Source organism: Chiloscyllium punctatum, chromosome 21 (genome assembly GCF_047496795.1).
Source record: "Chiloscyllium punctatum isolate Juve2018m chromosome 21, sChiPun1.3, whole genome shotgun sequence".
NCBI lineage: Eukaryota > Metazoa > Chordata > Chondrichthyes > Orectolobiformes > Hemiscylliidae > Chiloscyllium > Chiloscyllium punctatum.
This window is the reverse complement of record NC_092759.1, coordinates 84094783-84107618: the sequence shown is the minus strand read 5'-3', so window position 1 is coordinate 84107618 and position 12836 is coordinate 84094783.

Here is a 12836-nt window from a genome sequence, read left to right as displayed (position 1 = left end):
CCCAGAACAGCATTCATGCTTCGAAATCGCTGGAAATGCATTTTAAACAAACTCCCATTTAGCAGCTTTTGTCCCCTAACCCACTAAACTCTTCCTACCCAGAAACTCATCCGGTTGACTTTGAAATCTTCTGAGTGTACTAGCCTCCTCCGCTTCCGCTGGTAGCTGATTCCATACATGCACAACTTTCTGCCTAGGAAAGGCGCCTCAAGTCCCTTTTATATTTTACCCCTCTCACCTTACACATGTTCTCCAGTTTTCAAATCACCCCACATCGGCGAAAACAAAAACTTAAGTGTTCAGTTTACAAACCTTCCTTAAGTTCATGCCCACGTTCAGAATCGCCCCTACATTCCAAACTGTGCACCCCTGACAACATCCTTGTCTATATTTTGTGAGCTATTTCACATAATTTTCTTAATTTTTCAATGATGCCAGTTACGCTGGAGAACAATCAGCTCCTGGAAACGGAAAGGTGAAGCGTTGAACTGCTGTAAATTTTAGTGCTGGCCGACTCTGAACACCAGCTGCTCGCTGGGATGCTTCCTGTCATGTAGTGTGGATTGGAGTGACCTCATTCACGAAAACACCCCACTTCAAATTCCGGCAATAACAGTCCTTATTCATGATGGCAGCGTTTCAGACTGAAGTGAGTAGAGCTTTCTGACTTGCTGTTCACACCAGCAAACCTGGCTTTGAATTTGCTCGCTCATACATGCTCGAATGGTGAAATGAATGCAATCTCGTTTCATTACTGTGTGAAACATTGTTACGGTTTTCTCTAACCTGGTTCTGAATCTGCACAGATGTGTCCAGCACTGATGGCCATTCTGTTTCAGACTGGAGTTACCATGCTCTGATCCTTCCACTAAAAGCAGTACCACATTTGCTTTCCTTCGGCAGGCAGCCCAGTTCAACGCCAAGGAGCAAAGGTTCCCAACAAAAATCCTCAACTGAGGACCTGGGCATGTTTCATGGGGAATGGTCAGTGATGGCAACATTATCGAAGTCCTCGGTTCTGCAGTGTTTCTAAACACGGCATTCAAGCGCAATTGGATTGTAGTATTCTGAGGCATAATGTCAACTGATTGGTAAAATAGGAATTGTTTCCTAATTAGCAACCAACTCAGGTTTGTTTCACAGCCAAACGATACATCTTTCCAATTTTCCAGTACACGCTGAGACTGCTAGCTGGTCATCACAGCCATTTGTCAGGTCTCAGTTCTGAATAGCACTTTCATTTAAAGGGGGAGGGCATGCCTTCAACTTCATAACACTGTCCTTATCACAAAATCATGCAGCTTCTAATCTTGGGGACAGGGGTTGGATTGCAGCCGTTACCGCATTAAATGTAAAGATTTTCACAGGGGAAACGCTGTTCATGAGGAGGGAGTTTCTGTAAGCTGTGTCCCAGGGCTGTGCAGGGAGCTGCAGCGGACACTTTCTCTTGACGCGGGGGTCTGGAGAGAGCAGTGTTTGTCCCTGTCGTACTCCATGTGGGGTCAGGGAACACAGAATCATCAATGGTTTGGGCTGCAATCCAATCTTGCAATGGATTTGCCGGTTTAAATGCAGGTAGGGTGGTATTCCCATCGTCTGATCTGGAACAACCAAAGCTCCATAACTTGGTGGTCTCAAAGTACCAACCTTTATCTTGCAGCCCACTGCTGAGCATTTGAGCCACCCAGCCTGTCACCAACCAGGCGTGCCAGTTTCCTTAAAGCAGGAAGGTTAGCGGGGATCTGAAGGGCGGTGGAACAATAGGAGATCTCACTGTTTTCAGAGTCTGTCACCAATTTTCCTGCTTTCATTACCATGAGTGTCAGAGAGCTTGAGTGGTCTGCAAACACCCAGAGGGAAAGGAACCATCATTAACTGGAAGATAGCCAGGCCCATCGATGTGACTGCCTGAGCTATATCACTATGGCTCTGGTACTGGGATAATTGAAGACCACGGCTTGACAGAAACTGGAGATTAAATACAGCGCTTCAGGCTGCTCAGTCCAACTGTATTCCATTAAGATACAGTGGGCATAGCATACCCTCCATATAACCAATTCATCAAATCCTCCCAGTCAATTTATCCAAAATCTTAATTTTTGTATCTCATCAACCATTTCCCCCAGCTAATGTGGACATTTTGTTTTCATCATCCTTCTCTCCACCAATTAGAAGCCAATAAGCTCTATCGCCTCTCGCTTGAACTCCAGTTGCTCCATTGTATCTTAAATCACTCCTGAAACCTTCTGGTAAATGAATGAACCTATCCCCTCTCTGGACCCTCCCATCCTTCACAATGTATGATGATCTATGTTGTGAGTATACTGATCACCCTCGACCAAGAGGAGGGACAATGTGAGTTTCTGAAAATATAGAGAGGGTGCTGGAGGAACCCAATAGGATTGGCACCTTTTGGGAGAGAGAAATGATGTTCATGTTTAGAGGCAATTTCTTACTTTATTTTGATTATTCTTTTCTCTCTGCCCTAATAGTGATGGATTTTGCAAGCTCCTTTCTCTGAGGATTGCAAGAAAAGATAGACACACAAAAACATCAAACAAAGGCAATTATTTGTCTGCCTGATTTCTCACCTGGACTGACACTGCTTTTATTAAACTTCTTTGAATATTTGAAGAAGATTCACAGACAGGACACACCAAACAAACATTTAATCAAAATCTGACATGATCGATCGATTCATCAGAAACTGAAAATGATTGGTGTTTGAGTAAGTATTGAATACTCAGTCATTACCGATCAGTGCATATAATTTCTACATCATATCCTCCCTGACGATCTGAACCAAAGTCTTAAGTGATTGTTGGTGTATCCCATACCTGGGGGAGGTGTGTTCCAGGTAAAGGAATCTGGGAGCTGTCTGGATGAACTGGGGTTGGGGAGGAGATGGTATTTGAGTGACAAACCCTTGGAGTATTTGTACCGAGCTCAGTCAGCCATGACTCTCAAGCCATACGTGCTAACCGGGGGGAGTATCTATCTCTTATTGTCTCTGTCTGTCTGTAACAGAGTGTCGGCTGGGGGTCAGTTTTTCCCTTTTTGCCTTTTATATCTCTCTCTCTTGCTCTCTCTTTCTCTTCTCTCTCCTCTTTCTCTCCCTCTCGTTTTTTTCTCTCTCTCTCATTTTCCTGCTCTCTCTTCTCCACCTCTTTTCTCTCCTTGCCCACTTCTCCCCATCCCCTAACTCTCTCTCTCCTCCCCCTCTCTCTTCTCTCTCTTCTCTCTCCCCTGAGCTCCAGGCGACTGCCTGTGTGGAGTGTTACATTCTCCCCAGTATCTGCGTGGGTTTCCTCACATAATCCAAAGGTGTGCAGATCAGGGTGGATTGGTCTTGGGACCGTTACCCATAGCTTTAGGTAAACTGGTCAGATAGAGAAAGGTCTGGTCGAGTTACTCTCCTACCCACCTTCCCACCCCCTGTCTTTCAGTTCTCCCCTGCACTCCACCCTTTCATCACCCCCACTCACAACTCCCTCTCCTCGCACTCCGACTCCGAACGCACCCCCTCTTTCCTTCCCTCTGTCTACTCTACTGTCTCCTCCCTCTCCTTCCCATATCCTCCCGCCCTTTCCATCCACTCCAAACCCCTCTCCTCACTCCCGTCTTTCCTCTTTCGCTCCTACACCCCTCTCTCTTCCTCCCTTCTCTCCTCCATCCCTTTCCCTTTCCCCATCTCTCTTCCCCCTCTCCTCACCTCCTCCTGCTTCGCTGCTCCCCTTCCCCCCTCCATCTCTCTCTTCTCTGCCTCCTCCCCCCAAGTCTCCCCGTCTCTGCCTCCCCTCCTTCCCCTACTGCCCTTCTCAACGCTTTCCAGTCAGCCATCTCCGCCCCTCTCTCCCCTCCCCCGCTTCACCACTCTTCTACTGCCCTCTCTCCATCCGCGGTCTCTCCTTTGACCCTCTCTCCTCTCCCCCTCTCCTCTCCACTCTACCCTCTCTCCTCTCCACTCTCCACTCTCCACTCACTCACCATTCTCTTCCCTCCCCTCTCCCCCTCATCTCTCCTCTGACCTCTCTCCTCTCTCCCCTCTTCCCCTCTCATCAACCCTCTCCACTTACCCCCTTCTCGCTCCTCTCTCCTCTCCTGTCTCTACTCTCGCACTATGCTCTCTCCTCTCCCATCTCTTCTCTCCCCTGTACCCATTCCCCTCACTCCTCAACACACTCTCCTGACCACTCTCTGCTCTCTGCTCTCCCTTCTCCCTCACCACTCTTTCCTTTCCACTCTCCTCTCTCTGCTCTCGCCTCTCCCCTCTCCACGCCCGCATCCCCTCTCCCCTCTCTCCTCTCCGAACTCACCTCTCTCCTCTCCCTTCTCTCCAATACCCGCTCCCCACTCTCCTATCCACTCTCCCCCTCTCCTCTCTCCTCTCTCTTCTCCCGTCTCCCCTCTATTCTCTACAGTCTCCCCTCTCTACTCTCATCTCTTCTCTCACTTCTCACCACGCCCTCCTCTCCCCCTCCCATCTCTGTTCTCTGATCTTTCCTCTCCCATATCTGCCTCTCCTCTCCCCTCTCTCCTCAGCTTCTCCCCTCTCCACTCTCACCTCTCTCATCTGCCCCCTATTCTCTCCTATCACTCTTCACCGCGCTCTCCCCTACCCTCTCCCATCTCCTCTCACTCCTCACCACGCTCTGCTCTCCCCTCTCTGTTTCTGCTCTTTCCTCTCCCATATCCGCCTCTCCTCTCCCCATCTCCTCACCCCTCTCCCCTCTCCACGCTCACTTCTCTCCTCACCCCTCTCTCCTCTACATTCTCTCCAACCACTCTCCTGTCTGCCCTCCCTTCTCCCCTCACTCCCTCCCCTCTCTCTTCTCACCTCTCTCCTCTCCACTCTCTCGCCTCTCCCACTCACCACTCACCTCTCCCTTCACCTCTCTCTACTCTCTGCTCTCCCTTCTCTCGCTACCATCTCTTCTCCCCGCTCCCGCTTTCCTCTCTCTGGCCTCTTCTCCCCTCTCCCCTCTCCCCCTCCGCTCCGCTTTCTCCTCTCACCCCTCCCCTCTCTCCCACCCCTCCTCTCTCCTCTCTCCTCTCCCCTCTACACTCTCCCCCTCACCCTCAATCCTCACCACTCTCTCCTCACCCTTCTCCCCTCTCTGCTCTCTGCTCTCTTTCCTCTCCACTCCCCCTTTCACCTCTCTCCTTATCCCCTCTTACCTCTCCCATTCACCTCTCTCCTCTCTCCTCTCCCCTCTACCCTCCCCCTCTCCTTCTCTCCTCTCCCTTCAGTCCCCTCCCCTTCCCCTCTCTTCTCTCTCCTCACCACGGTCCCCTCTCCCCTATCACCTCTCTGGTCTCTGCTCCTACCTCTCTGCTCTCCCCTCGCCTCTCCACTCTCTCCACTCCCTTCTCCCCCTCTCCTCATCCCCTTCCCACTCTCCCCTCTCATCTGTCCTCTCTCTCTTCTCCACTCTCCCCTCTACCCTCTCTCCTCTCCGAACTCACCTCTCTCCTCTCCCCTCCCTCCACTACCCGCTCCCCACTCTCCTATCCACTCTCCCCCTCTCCTCTCTCCTCTCTCTTCTCCCGTCTCCCCTCTGGTCTCTACAGTCTCCCCTCTCTACTCTCATCTCTTCTCTCACTTCTCACCACGCCCTCCTCTCCCTCTCCCATCTCTGTTCTCTGATCTTTCCTCTCCCATATCTGCCTCTCCTCTCCCCTCTCTCCTGAGCCTCTCCCCCTCCACTCTCACCTCTCTCCTCTGCCCCCTATTCTCTCCTATCACTCTTCACCGCGCTCTCACCTACCCTCTCCCAGCTCCTCTCACTCCTCACCACGCTCTGATCTCCCCTCTCTGTTTCTGCTCTTTCCTCTCCCATATCCGCCTCTCCTCTCCCCATCTCCTCACCCCTCTCCCCTCTCCACGCTCACTTCTCTCCTCACCCCGCTCTCCTCTCCATTCTCTCCAACCACTCTCCTGTCTGCCCTCCCTTCTCCCCTCACTCCCTCCCCTCTCTCTTCTCACCTCTCTCCTCTCCACTCTCTCGCCTCTCCCACTCACCACTCACCTCTCCCTTCACCTCTCTCTACTCTCTGCTCTCCCTTCTCCCGCTACCATCTCTTCTCCCCGCTCCCGCTTTCCTCTCTCTGGTCTCTTCTCCCCTCTCCCCTCTCCCCTCTACCCCTCCTCTCCGCTCTCTCCTCTCACCCCTCCCCTCTCTCCCTCCCCTCCTCTCTCCTCTCTCCTCTCCCCTCTACACTCTCCCCCTCACCCTCAATCCTCACCACTCTCTCCTCACCTTTCTCCCCTCTCTGCTCTCTGCTCTCTTTCCTCCCCACTCCCCCTTTCACCTCTCTCCTTATCCCCTCTTACCTCTCCCATTCACCTCTCTCCTCTCCCCTCTACCCTCCCCCTCTCCTTCTCTTCTCTCCCTTCTGTCCCCTCCCCTTCCCCTCTCTTCTCTCTCCTCACCACGGTCCCCTCTCCCCTATCACCTCTCTGGTCTCTGCTCCCACCTCTCTGCTCTCCCCTCGCCTCTCCACTCTCTCCACTCCCTTCTCCCCCTCTCCTCATCCCCTTCCCACTCTCCCCTCTCATCTGTCCTCTCTCTCTTCTCCACTCTCCCCTCTACCCTCTCTCCTCTCCGCTCTATCCTCTCCACTCACTGCTCAGCACTCTCTGCTCTCCCCCTCCCCCACCACTCTGTCCTCTCTACTCTCCACACTCCCCCTCTCCTCTTCCGCTCTCCCATCCCCACTCTCTTCTCTCCTCTGTTCCCTCTCCTCTCCCCTCTCTTCTCTCCCCCTCTTCTCTCTCCTCTAACCCCTCCCAAAACTCCTCAACACAGTCTCCTATCCCCTCTCCCCTCTCTGCTCTCTGCTCTCCTCACCACTCTCTCCTCTCACCTCTCTCCCCCTCTCCTCTCTCCTCTCCCCCTCCCCTCTCTCCTCTCCCCTCTCCTCTTGCCTCTCCCCTCTCCCCTATCCCCACACTCCTCACCAATCTCTCCTTTCAAATCTCTGTCTTCTCTCGTCCCTCCTCTACCCCCTCCCCTTTCGCCTCTTCCCTCACTCCTCACCACTCTCTCCTCTCCCTTCTCTCCTTTCTGCTTTCTCCTCTCCTTTCCCACTCTGCTCTCCTCACTCCCCACTCTCCTTATCCCCACTCCCCTCTCCCCTCCTCGCTCTCCTCGCCTCTCCCCTCTCTCCACTCCCCTCTCCCCTCTCCCTACACTCCTCAGCATTCTCTCCTTTCCACTCTCCTCTCCCTTCTACTCTCACTGCTCTCTGCTCTCCGCTCTCCTCTCCACACTCGCCTCTCCCTTCTCCCGTCGGTCCTTATCCCCTCACCCCTCTCTCTCCTCCATTCTCCTCTCTCCTCTCTCCTCTCCACCCTACCGTCTCCCCTCTCTCCTCTCCCCTTTACTTTCTCCTCTCACTCCTCACCACGCTCTCTTCTCCCCCACCCCTCTCTGATCTCTGCTCTTTCCTCTCACATATCCGCCTCTCCTCTCTCTTCTCTCCTCACCCCTCTCCCCCTCCACTCTCACCTCTTTCCTCTCCTCTCTTGCCTCTCCTCTAACTCCTCACCACTCTCTCCCCTCCCCTCTCCTCTCTCCAAGCCCTCTCTCCTCTCTCTCCTCTCCCCCTCTGCCTCTCCTCTCACCTCTCCACTCTCCCGCTCTACTCTCTCCTCTCCCCTCTTCCATCTCTACTTATCTCCTCTCCCCTCTCCCCCTCTCCTCTCCCCTCTCTCCCCTCCCCTTTCCTCCTCCTCTCACTCCTCACCACGGTCTCCTCTCCCCTCTCCCCTCTCTGCTCTTAACTCTCTCCTCTCCCCTCGCCTCTCACTTCGCTCCTCTCCCCTCTCTCCTCATTCCCTCCCCACTCTCCTCTCTTCTCTCTCCTCCTTCCTCTCTTCTCTCCCCTCTCACCTCTCTCCTCTTTCCTTATCTCCTCTCCTCTCTCTCCTCTCCTCGCTCTTCTCTCCTCTCCCCTCTCTCCTCTCCCCTCACCACTCTGCTCTCACCACTCACAACTCCCCCATCCCCTCTCCACTCTGCTCTCTCCTCTGCCATTCTCCTCTACACTCTCTTCTCTCCTCTCCCCTCTACAATCTCCCCTCACCCCCTCTCCTCTCTCCGCTTCCCTCTCTCCTCTCCCCTCTCTCCTCTCACTTCTTTTCTCTCCCTTTTCCGCTCTCTCCTCATCTCCTCTTCCCTCTCCCCTCTCCCCTCTCCCCCTCCTCTCCGCTCTCTCCTCTCACCCCTCCCCTCTCTCCCTCCCCTCCTCTCTCCTCTCTCCTCTCCCCTCCACACTCTCCCCCTCACCCTCAATCCTCACCACTCTCTCCTCACCCTTCTCCCCTCTCTGCTCTCTGCTCTCTTTCCTCTCCACTCGCCCTTTCACCTCTCTCCTTATCCCCTCTTACTTCTCCCATTCACCTCTCTCCTCTCTCCTCTCCCCTCTACCTTCCCCCTCTCCTTCTCTCCTCTCCCTTCTGTCCCCTCCCCTTCCCCTCTCTTCTCTCTCCTTGCCACGGTCCCCTCTCCCCTATCACCTCTCTGGTCTCTGCTCCTACCTCTCTGCTCTCCCCTCGCCTCTCCACTCTCACCACTCCCTTCTCCCCCTCTCCTCATCCCTTTCCCACTCTCCCCTCTCATCCATCCTCTCTCTCTTCTCCACTCTCCCCTCTACCCTCTCTCCTCTCCGCTCTATCCTCTCCACTCACTGCTCAGCACTCTCTGGTCTCCCCCTCCCCCACCACTCGGTCCTCTCTACTCTCCACACTCCCCCTCTCCTCTTCCGCTCTCCCATCCCCACTCTCTTCTCTCCTCTGTTCCCTCTCCTCTCCCCTCTCTTCTCTCCCCCTCTTCTCTCTCCTCTAACCCCTCCCCACACTCCTCAACACAGTCTCCTGTCCCCTCTGCCCTCTCTGCTCTCTGCTCTCCTCACCACTCTCTCCTCTCACCTCTCTCCCCCTCTCCTCTCTCCTCTCCCCCTCCCCTCTCTCCTCTCCCCTCTCCTCTTGCCTCTCCCCTCTCCCCTATCCCCACACTCCTCACCAATCTCTCCTTTCAAATCTCTGTCTTCTCTCGTCCCTCCTCTACCCCCTCCCCTTTCGCCTCTTCCCTCACTCCTCACCACTCTCTCCTCTCCCTTCTCTCCTTTCTGCTTTCTCCTCTCCTTTCCCACTCTGCTCTCCTCACTCCCCACTCTCCTTATCCCCACTCTCCTCTCCCCTCCTCGCTCTCCTCGCCTCTCCCCTCTCTCCACTCCCCTCTCCCCTCTCCCTACACTCCTCAGCATTCTCTCCTTTCCACTCTCCTCTCCCTTCTACCCTCACTGCTCTCTGCTCTCCGCTCTCCTCTCCACACTCGCCTCTCCCTTCTCCCGTCGGTCCTTATCCCCTCACCCCTCTCTCTCCTCCATTCTCCTCTCTCCTCTCTCCTCTCCACCCTACCGTCTCCCCTCTCTCCTCTCCCCTTTACTTTCTCCTCTCACTCCTCACCACGCTCTCTTCTCCCCCACCCCTCTCTGATCTCTGCTCTTTCCTCTCACATATCCGCCTCTCCTCTCTCTTCTCTCCTCACCCCTCTCCCCCTCCACTCTCACCTCTTTCCTCTCCTCTCTTGCCTCTCCTCTAACTCCTCACCGCTCTCTCCCCTCCCCTCTCCTCTCTCCAAGCCCTCTCTCCTCTCTATCCTCTCCCCCTCTGCCTCTCCTCTCACCTCTCCACTCTCCCGCTCTACTCTCTCCTCTCCCCTCTTCCATCTCTACTTATCTCCTCTCCCCTCTCCCCCTCTCCTCTCCCCTCTCTCCCCTCCCCTTTCCCCCTCCTCTCACTCCTCACCACGGTCTCCTCTCCCCTCTCCCCTCTCTGCTCTTAACTCTCTCCTCTCCTTTCGCCTCTCACTTCGCTCCTCTCCCCTCTCTCCTCATTCCCTCCCCACTCTCCTCTCTTCTCTCTCCTCCTTCCTCTCTTCTCTCCCCTCTCACCTCTCTCCTTTTTCCTTATCTCCTCTCCTCTCTCCCCTCTCCTCGCTCTTCTCTCCTCTCCCCTCTCTCCTCTCCCCTCACCACTCTGCTCTCACCCCTCACAACTCCCCCATCCCCTCTCCACTCTGCTCTCTCCTCTGCCATTCTCCTCTACACTCTCTTCTCTACTCTCCCCTCTACAATCTCCCCTCACCCCCTCTCCTCTCTCCGCTTCCCTCTCTCCTCTCCCCTCTCTCCTCTCACTTCTTTTCTCTCCCTTTTCCGCTCTCTCCTCATCTCCTCTCCCCTGTCCCCTCTCCTCTCTCTTCTCTCCTCTCCTCTCACTACTCACCAGTCTCTTCTCTCCCCTTTCCCCTCTCCCCTCTTTTGTCTCCCCTGTCCACTCTCACCGTATCCCCTCTCCCCTCTTCCTCTCTCTTCTCTCCTCTCTGATCTCGCCTCTCCCCTCTCTCCTGTCACCTCCCTGCTCTCTCCTCATCACTCTTCTCCTCATCCCCTCTCCCCACGCCCCTCTCTCCTCTAACCTCCCTCCTCTACCCTCTCCCCTCCCCTCTCCGCTATCCCTTCTCTCCAAATCCCATCTCCCCATCCTCTCTCTCCCTCTCTTCTCTCCTCCCACCACTCCCTCTCCCCTCTCGCCTCTCTTCTTTCCCCTCTCCACCTCCCCTCTCTCCTCTACCCTCCCACTCACTCCTCACCAATGTCTCCTCTCCCCTCTCTGCTCTCTACTCTCTCCTCTCCTCTGTCTCCCCCTTCTCTCGCCTCTCCCCTATCCGCACTCCACTCTCCCATTCCCTAAACTCATCTCCCAACTCTCCTCTCTCCTCTCCCCTCTCTCCTCTCTCCTCTGCCTTCACCTCTTCCCTCTCCCCTTTCACCACGCCCCACTCCTCTAACTCCTCACCTCTCCCTTCTCTCCCTTGTCCCTGTCTCGTCTCTCTGCTCCCCACGCCCCTCTCCCCATCCACTCCCTCCTCTCCCCTCTCCCATCTCCCCTCTCTCCCATCTCATCTATCCTTTCCCCGCTGCCCTCTACCCTGTTCCCTCTACGGTCTCTCCACTTCCCTCTCTCCTCTCCTCTCACCCCTCTCTTCTCACTTCTCACAACTCTCCCCTTCCTGCTCCCCTCTGCTCTCTCCTCACTCCCCCTCCTCTCCCCCCCTTCTCTTCGCTCTCCCCTCTCCCCGCTCATCTCTCCCCTCTCCTCTCTCCTCTCCCCTTTCTGCACTCCCCTCTCGCCTCTCCCATCACTCCACAACACTCTTTCCTCTCCCCGGTCCAATCTCTGCTCTCTGCTCTCCTCTCAGTCCTCACAACAGTCTCCTCGCTCTTCTCCCCTCTCCCCGCTACTCTCACTCCTAACCACTCTCTCCTCTCCGCTGTACCCTCTTTTCTCTCCCCTCTCACCTCGCCCCACTCCTCTCACTCCTCTCTCCTCCCTCGTCTCCCCTCTCCCTTCTTTCCTCTCCCCACTCTCCTCCCTGCTCTCCCCTGTCCCCTCTTTCCTCTCCCCACTCTCCTCTCTCCTCTCAGCTCTCCCCCTCCCCCTCTCCTCTCACTCCTCTCTCCTCTCCCCTCTCTGCTCTCCCCTCTCGCCTCTCCCCTCATTCTTCATCACTCCTTCCTCTCCCTGGTCCGCTCTCTGCTCTCCTGTCTCTCCTCACAACAGTTTCCTCTCTCCTCTTCCCCTCTCCCCGCTCCTCTCACTCCTAACCACTCCGTCCTCTCCCCTCTCCGCTGACCCCTCTCTCCTCTCCCCTCTCACCTCGCCCCACTCCTCGCACACCTCCACCTCCCTGCTCTCCCCTCTTCCCGCTTTCCTCTGCACACTGTCCTCTCTTCCCACCTCTCCCCCTCACCTCTCTCCACACTCCTCTCCCCTCTCCCCTCTTTCATCTCCCCTCTCCACTCTCTCCTCATCCCCTCTCCCCTCTCCTCCCTCCCCTCTCCTCGCTCCTCTTTCCTCTCACCTCCCCTCCCCTCTCTCTTCTCTCACATCTCCTTTCCCCCTTCCCTCGCCCCTCTCTACTCTCCCCTCTCCTCTCCCTCCTCTCACCTTTCCCCTCTCCCCTCACCCCCTCTCCTCTCCTCTGTCCCCTATACCCCTCCCCACACCCCCTCTTCTCTCCCATCTCCCCCTCCCTCTCACTTCGCCCAACTCCTCGCACTTCTTCCAACTTTCTCCTCTCCCCCTCCCCTCTCTCCTCTCACCTCACACCTCTCCCCCTCTCCCCCTCTCCTCTCTCCTTATCCCATACCCCCACTCCTGCTCTCCTCACTCTGCTCCGCTCTCTCCGCTCCCCTCGACCTTTTCCGCTCTCCCCTCTCCCCATCTCCTCTCTCCTCTCTCCACAACCCTCTCCTCCGCCCCTCTCTACTCTCACCCCCCTCTTTCCACTCCCTTCTCCCCTCTCTCCTCATTTACTCTCCCCTCTCCCCTCTTCCACTCTCCTCTCTCCTCTCTATTCTCCTCTCACTTTTCACCACTCTCTTCTCTCTCCGCTTTTCTCGCCCCTCTGTCCTTACCCCTCTCCCTCTCTCCCTTTCCTCTCTGCCCTCTGCTATCTTCTCCTTCCTCTCCGATCTCCCCCTCTGCTCTCTCCTCTCTCCTCTCTCCTCACCCCTCTCCGCTCTCTACTCACCACTCTCTCCTCATCCCCTCTCCCCACTCCCCTCTTTCCTCTCCCCTCTCCCCTTCTCCTCATCCCCTCTCCCCTCTCCACTCTCCCCCTCCTCTCTCCTCTCCCCTCTCCACTCTCCACACTTTTCTCTTCTCTCTCCCCTCTCTCCCTATCCCCACTCCACTTTCCCGCTCTCCTCTCTCCTCTCTCTTTTCCCCTCGCCGCTCTCATCTCTCTCCTCACCACTCTCACCGC